This window comes from Myotis brandtii, unplaced genomic scaffold (assembly GCF_000412655.1).
Source record: "Myotis brandtii unplaced genomic scaffold, ASM41265v1 scaffold499, whole genome shotgun sequence".
NCBI classification, from domain to species: Eukaryota; Metazoa; Chordata; class Mammalia; order Chiroptera; family Vespertilionidae; genus Myotis; species Myotis brandtii.
The window spans coordinates 2,266,246-2,272,019 of record NW_005369027.1 but is presented as its reverse complement, the minus strand read 5'-3'; positions in this window follow the sequence as shown (position 1 = coordinate 2,272,019).

The window sequence follows — 5,774 nt, the reverse complement described above, 5'->3', positions numbered from 1 at the left end:
TACAGCGGTGGTGGTGGGAGCCTCTCCTGCCTCCTCAGCAGCGCTAAGGATGTCCGACTGCAGCTTAGGTCTGCTCCCCGCTGGCAAGTGGACATCCCCCAAGGGCTGCCGGGCTGCCAGAGGGATGTCTGATTGCCATCTTAGGCCCAATTCCCGGGGGAGCAGGCCTAAGCCAGCAGGTGGTCATCCCCCGAGGGGTCCCAGACTGCGAGAGGGCACAGGCCAGGCTGAGGGACCACCCACCCCCCCGAGTGCACAAATTTTTGTGCACCGGGCCTCTAGTATTAAATATATTAAAATGCCTAGATATTTTGGATTAATAAATCTCTTAAAACCACCTGTGGTTAACCCCGCATTTCAGCCCTGCACTGCTGTAAGTAGCAGGTTCTCTCTAAAACTGCAGATTTAGCCCTAACCGGTTTGGCTCAGTGGATAGAGCATCAGCCTGCAGACTCAAGGGTCCCAGGTTCCATTCCGGTCAAGGGCATGCACCTTGGTTGCGGGCACATCCCCAGTAGGGGGCGTGCAGGAGGCAGCTGATCGATGTTTCTCATCTATGTTTCTAACTCTCTCTCCCTCTTCCTTCCTCTCTGTAAAAAATCAGTATTATTTAAAAAAATAAAACTGCAGATTTAGCCACACCAGGTTTTTGAGCTAACAATCCAAGCAGCCTGACATTTTAGGGTGTTCATCACACCAATGGCTAGAATGTATTACTTTCATTGTCCTAAATGTGGTATAAACCCAAATGCCACCACTTTCCCAGGGCTCTTGTCTTCAATCAAAATCGTATAGATGAGCCTCTATCTTTACTCCTGCCCAAGTTGTTTGCTGAATTTGGGGTCTGCTTCGGACTCCTGCCACTGTGGTTGGGGTCCTGACAGTCTGCAAAATCCTCTTTTGGGGGGGCTGGCCTCTGTCTGCATGGCCCTACCACTGGCTGAGTTCTAATTCAAACTGATCAACTCCCCTGCAATTAAGATGATAATCTGCCTGATTTCAGTAAGACTGACACAGCCTTGAGGATTACCATCTCCTCACCCCCTATTTACGCTCTCCACCCACTAGATGAGACCTTTGGACAGTGAAGTCAGCCTGCACACAGTCATCTGCATTACTGTCCACCCCTGGGTAGGGCCTAGGGGGGCAACACAGGATGACTCCACACCTCACCAGTCCCATTGACTACCAACATACTCTAGTTCTGGAACGCAATGGAGCAACAGTTTGGAAGTGTATCTAACTTAGCCCAGTTTAGTTTCTCTCACCACTGCCTTGCCCATTCAAAGCAATTTCTCCATGAGGGCCTAACTAGTCATGGAAACCCCCCTCCTGCCTCACAGATAAAACACAAGGCTCTCTGATTAAGGCCTCAGAGGATGAAGTCACTGCCTTGAAGATTAGACAGTCCTTTAAGATTCAGGCAGATGACTAACCTCTGGGAGACACAGAGAATCTGGAATTGAAATGATAGCCTTTGCTCGAATATTTTCAAGAGATGCTCCCTTATTGCTTCTGATATCTGCCTAATCCTGGCCTTGTCATTTTCTTGAGATCTCATTGTCAAAAAGGCTTTGTTGTCTATTTACTTCTTCCCCTGCTGACCATCTCAATTTTTTCCCCCCTCTCAGCTTAGCAACCTACTCTATGTTCCTGCCCAAGCCAGCTGATAGGCCCCCCCCTCACAGGAAGCACTTAATCTTCACATTATATCTGAGCATTCTACTCAGCTTCACCGAATTGACAGTAGAGACCACGCTGACCACACATAGACACTCCGTATTCAGTTGTTCAGAATTTTTAAAAATTATACTTTTGATTTCAGAGAGGGAGGGAGAGGGAGAGAAACATCAATGATGAGAATCATCGATTGGCTGCCTTCTGCACACTCTACTGGGGATGGAGCCTGAAACCCGGGCACATGCCCTGACCAGAACTGGTGACTTCTTGGTTTCTGGGTTGACGCTCAACCACTGAGCCACACAGTTGGGCAGATTGTTCAGAATTTGATACCTCACAAAGGAATTAGCCACTTTTCAGCTTGAGGGTGAGAAGTGAAAACAAAGAAACCTATATAGGTACAGTAATTAATTTTCCTGAGCTTAATTCAGTTGCTTGAGCAGTTATGACCTTTCCCTTAAAAAACTATCTTAAAGTAGCTTTTCAAAGTGCTATTCTGCAGGTTTCTAGACTTGTATTCATTAATTCAACAAATATAGCTTATCCAATGTTTTTAATCACATATTAAGTAGAGAATTATCTGCTGTGTGTGTATATGTTAGTTCGGAGGTTCTCTAGTTAATCTAGAACAGCAGCTGCTGTCAGTACCTGGCACTTGTTAGAAATGCAAATTCTTGGGCTCTACCCCAGATCTTCTCATTCAAAAATTCTAGATCCCATCAGTAGTTTAATGAGCCTTCCAGGTGACTCTGATGCATGCTAGTTTGAGAACCACTGCCTCACCCTGGCCGGTTTGCTCAGTGGATAGAGCCTTGGCCTGTGGACTGAGGGGTCCCAGGTTCGATTCCGGTCAGGGGCACATGCCTGGGTTGTGGGCTCGGTCCCCAGTGGGGGGCGGGCATGCAGGAGTCAGCCGGTCAGTGATTCTCTCTCATCATTGATGTTTCCATCTCTCTCTCCCTCTCCCTTCCTCTCTGAAATCAATAAAAATATATTAAAAAAAAAAAAAAAAAAAAGCCCTAACAGGTTTGGCTCAGTGGATAGAGTGTCGGCCTGCGGACTGAAGGGTCCCAGGTTCGATTCCGGTCAAGGGCATGTACCTTGGTTGTGGACACATCCCCATTTGGGGATGTGTAGGAGACAGCTGATCGATGTTTCTAACTCTCTATCCCTCTCCCTTCCTCTCTAAAAAGAAATCAATAAAATATATATAAAAAAAAATGTTGGGATTATTTCTAGTAATCCAAGCAGTTCCATTGTCTCTTGTGATGGCTCATCAATTGCACAACAGAAACAGAAGCAGGAAGTTCTTTCTTCTATTTGGAAAACTAACACCCAAGAACCAGCACTCCTTTGCCACTTCAGAGGATAAGTTTTGGATTTTATAATGGATTAAGATTCTTATTTTCTTCACCAGTAAAACTATTTATTCATTCAAGCTACAACTTTATGATTAAGGTTTTAGGACTGTTAGGCTGAAAGGCGAGAGCACCTCAAATCATCTTAAAGGGGCAAACTTAAGCAAGTTGGACAAGAGTTCATAAGCCAATGATTAGTCATCTCTAATTCTAAGTAGTAATAGGTTGTGGTTAGGGGATCAGAACAGGTAAAATATTTAAAAGTATATGTTGGATATAACTGAAAATTTTGAGAGGAGTGAAATGTGTACATAAATAAAGTCTAAATGTCACTATAATTTCTTTAAAAAAGAATTCAGACAAAATTTAGAAATAATGAAGTCTTAAAATTTCAACTGTCCTATAATGACTGAACCAAGTATTAGATATCCAAAAATGTTCCAGGCATTGAGAACATAAAAATGATTGGAAAATAAAATTAAATCTTATCATGTATCATGTTAATATAATAAATTTTTTGACTTGGTTAATGTCAAATGAGATAATGAACAGCAGTTAGAGAATAGCCTGCATTTTTACTTCTGAATATTCAAAACAATTAAAAAAAATTTTTTTAATCCTCACCCAAGGAAATTTTTCCATTGATTTTAGAGAGTGGAAGAGAGAGGGATAGAGAGAAATATCAATGTGAGAGACACACATCTATTAGTTGTCTCCTGCACGCACCCTAACCGGGGCCGGGGCGGAGCCTGCAATTGAGTTAAGTGCCCCTGACCGGAATCAAACCTGGGACCCTTTGGTAGGCAGGCCAATGCTCTATCCACTGAACCAAACAGGCTAGGGCTCAGAATCGTGTGAAAGTGTAAAACAGACAAAGGAGAAGTTTTAGGGTGAACGGCATGCTCCAGCTCCTGAGTTCACTGCTTCTGAGCCTGGGGTTGCAGGCTGCTCTGAAGGTGTGCAGGTGCCCTCTGTGCTTATTCAGCAGTTTCCTTTTGAAGACTGAAGCATTCACATCCGGCTGGTGTGGCTCAGTGGTTGAGCGTCAACCTATGAATCAAGAGGTCACGGTTCAATTCCAAGTCAGGGCACATGCCTGGGTTGCAGGCTTGATCCCCAATGTGGGCATGCAGGAGGCAGCTGATCAATGATTCTCATCATTGACATTTCTATCTTTTTCTCTTTCTGCCTTCCTCTGTGAAATAAATATATTAAAAAAATAAAAAATAAAAAGACTGCAGCACTCGGCCTGCCACTGAAGACTGATCTGCAGCCCCATTGCCACTGAATGGGTAGGAACAACCAATGAGTGGTCTTAAGCTGTTCTTCCACAGAATGGAAAGACGGTTAACAAAAGAAAATAAACATCTTCTGAAAAAAAAACCACAAAAAACAAAAAAGGGCAAACACAGGTGCTCTTTCCCTCATTTTCTTTAAAACCAAATTTTCTATATGTAACTTATTTTCCTAGCTTAGAAATTTACCTTCAAGAAATGATATAATAGCCCTAACTGGTTTGGCTCAGTGGATAGAGCGTCGGCCTTCGGACTGAAGGGTCCCGGGTTCGATTCTGGTCAAGGGCATGTACCTAGGTTGCGGGCACATCCCCAGTGGGGGGGTGTGCAGGAGGCAGCTAATCGATGTTTCTCTCCCATCGATGTTTCTAACTCTCTATCCCTCTCCCTTCCTCTCTGTAAAAAATCAATAAAATGTATTAAAAAAAAAAAAGAAATGATATAATGGAAAGATTTATCTATTTTTCTCCATGCTGCCAGTATTATGATGATTTAAATATCTCTGGGAAAAGTAAGTCTGAGAGGTGAACTTTATAATTATTTTTCTCATTTAAAAACATTCTCTATTAAAGAACTACCTTCTTTGCTGTCTTTTAGTTAAAAGTTTAGCTCTAAGACTTTCCCTTAAGAAACAACTTTCCAACCACCCTGTAATGTTTCATCTTACTCTAAAGATGGGGAAAATAACTGTACAATTATGGATCAATCTGTAATCTGACTTCAGAGTTCAACAAACCATAAGACCAGAAACAGCAACTTAAAAGACATATCACTTAACCATATATTACTTTAAATCAGAGCTTTTCAACATGGGTACTACTGACATTCTGGGTTACATATAATTCTTTGGAGTATGGGCTATCCTATGCAATGTAGAATGTTTAGCAACATCCTTGGCCTCTAGCACCTACCTAGATGCTAGTAAGCACTCACCCAGCTGTGACAAGTAGAAATGTCTTCAGACACTGCTAAATGTCCTCTGGGGATAAATTCACCACCTGATTAGAAACACTGTTTAACAGTATATCACATTTCCTACTTTTTCCACTCAACAGCTAATCAACTCTTATGTATCCACTCAATTCTGAAGGAAGTACACAGACTAATAAAAAATACTATTTTTAATTAAACAAGGCTTAACTTAAGACATCATAGTGACATCTACTGGCTTGGTACTAAACTGTACACTTGATATATACTGTAAAAACCCTCAATATTATAATATGGGTGCTCTTCGTAAAAAGTCGAACAATTCACTGAAAGCAGTAACATTAACATCAGAACTGTTAATTTTATGTAAAGCCTTCCATAGATAATATCAACTGTCAATTGCTTCTTAGTTTTTTATGTACTCTCTGTTGGATAAATTGAATTTTTTTTTAAATATATATTTTATTAATTTTTTACAAAGAGGAAGGGAGAGGGATAGAGAGTTAGAAAC